Source organism: Pinus tabuliformis, chromosome 8, assembly GCF_031772625.1.
Source record: "Pinus tabuliformis cultivar Carrire ecotype Pingquan chromosome 8, CPIR1, whole genome shotgun sequence".
NCBI lineage: Eukaryota > Viridiplantae > Streptophyta > Pinopsida > Pinales > Pinaceae > Pinus > Pinus tabuliformis.
Window position 1 is genome coordinate 2020038695 of NC_142294.1, and position 2126 is coordinate 2020040820.

Genomic DNA, 2126 nt, shown 5'->3' on the forward strand with positions numbered 1-2126 from the left:
ACTATTGTCTAGGAGTTAAAGCAGCAAAACACCATCAAAATGTACAATTCAGCAGGTAAAATCAAATCAAAACAACTATCTCGATTATGCATCTCAGTTTCAGGATCAAACCTATTCGTAAAAAGTCCACCCTCATCTAAATTTATTAATAAGATTCAAACATATAAATTGGTTAATATCCAACAATGGCGAACTAGAAAACATTGAAAACAATCCTATCACTGCCAAATCTGAACTTCCATGCCACCAATCTATAAACCTGTATATATTACATTAATACATTAACAAATCTGTACAACCAGCAACTCTGTAAAACTCGATTTGAGATAACGCACTTAGGTTGAGGTTGAGGAGAACATTCACCCACTAACGTCAAGGAAAAGTGGCGTGTAGGTTGGGGAAAAGGTTAAGAAAACATTGTCCCGCTCAGCTAGAGGAAAACATTGTCCTAAAACATTGTCAGAGGAAAACATTGTCCTAAAACATTGTCGCGCTCAGGTGGAGGAAAACATCGCCATTCTCCTAACGTTGAAGGCCGATTAAGATATATACAGCCAGCTATTAGATTAAGATGTTTATAGATCTATACAGCTATCTACTCTGTAAAATAACAGTATCCCTATTTTTTAGGCCGATTAAGATATTTATAGATCTATACAGCCAGCAATTAGATTAAAAGTGAAAATGCACTTAAAAAGGTCAGGACATCTCATCTGTAGATCTACTGGGAATCTCAAATACTCGTCACTTCGGCTATAAATCGAAAGGTAATCTCAAGACATTTACCAATATGACGTTCCATTCGAGTACCTAATATTACAGAGGGTTTCACGCAGCCAGCTACTCGGTAGAATTCCATTTGAGTACCAAATATTGTAGAGGGTTCCACGCAGCCAACTACTCCGTAAAATTCCATTGAGATAGCATGCTTAGGTAGAGGAAAACATTCTCCTAACATTCGAGGCCGATTAAGAATAAGAATATGATTCTATATTGGCCTCTAATGTTGAAGAATCTCTTCAGCTAACTAACATGTTATTATCATTTGGAATTGGCACTTAACCTTTGAAGAATCTCTTCAACTTCCAAAGAATTCCATTGAGATAGCATGCTTAGGTAGAGGAAAACATTCTCCTCGATTCCATTGAGATAGCATGCTTAGGTAGAGGAAAACATTCTCCTAACATTCGAGGCCGATTAAGAATAAGAATATGATTCTATATTGGCCTCTAATGTTGAAGAATCTCTTCAGCTAACTAACATGTTATCATTTGGAATTGGCACTTAACATTCTTCAACTTCCAAAGCTACATTTGAAGAATCTCTTCAACTTCCAAAGCTAACCGCAAATCGTTCCAATTACCTCAGGTCATGCCAATCAACCTATACCTACCTCAGGTCATGCCAATCAACCTATACCTCAGGTCATGCCGATCAGGCATTAGTATCAGCTTCAAACCCTAAGAAAGTAGAGTAGAGGTAAAAACATTTTCCCAATTTTGAGGAATTCCTTGGATACCCACCACCATAAACCCTAAAAAAGCAGGGACAATCATCCTTGGATACCCACCACCATAAACCCTAAAAAAGCAGGCACAATCATCCTCCCCTTCGTTTGACGGATTTCTTGAATACCCATCACCATATAAACCCTAAAAAAGTAGGGTGAACCATCCTCCTAACTTTCAAGAATTTCTTCAGCTAACAAAATCTTATCACAAGAAGAACTTCACATAATTAACATCTTATCCTACAGACAAAAACGCAGATCACCCTAATCATGAAAATACAAAACCAGGTAATCCTACAAGACAGGAAATGTGCTTTCACCTATTCTCCGTAAGGTGATTATATAGCTCTGCAAACGCGGAATACTTTACACTCTAGTGAATGTGGGATTTTAATATTTGTTCATGAAACCAAGTTCGTAAGAAAAGCTTTGCTCTGAAGGAAGTCCCGGTATTAAAAGTTACCCAAATTTTGACAACTTTGAAATTATGATTGAGATTTGTTGCACCTCCAAAATAAAATTGACTCAAAATGCAACATTTTATGTAGAATATAAAACGAGTGTCATAAATAAGTGTCATAATTTGGGTTGCTTGTAAATGGTCAATAAGTGTCAT

At 36.7% G+C, this 2126-nt stretch overlaps 1 long non-coding RNA gene across 1 annotated transcript; it reads right to left on the reverse strand.

The window, feature by feature from the left end:
* Window positions 1-218: 218 nt before the first annotated feature.
* On the reverse strand, window positions 219-1814 carry LOC149244534 (uncharacterized). Its single transcript, XR_016245841.1, has 3 exons — window positions 1394-1814; window positions 1312-1363; window positions 219-1063 (listed from the first exon to the last, which is right to left on the reverse strand). It is a non-coding gene; the product is annotated as an uncharacterized LOC149244534 (long non-coding RNA).
* Window positions 1815-2126: the final 312 nt, after the last annotated feature.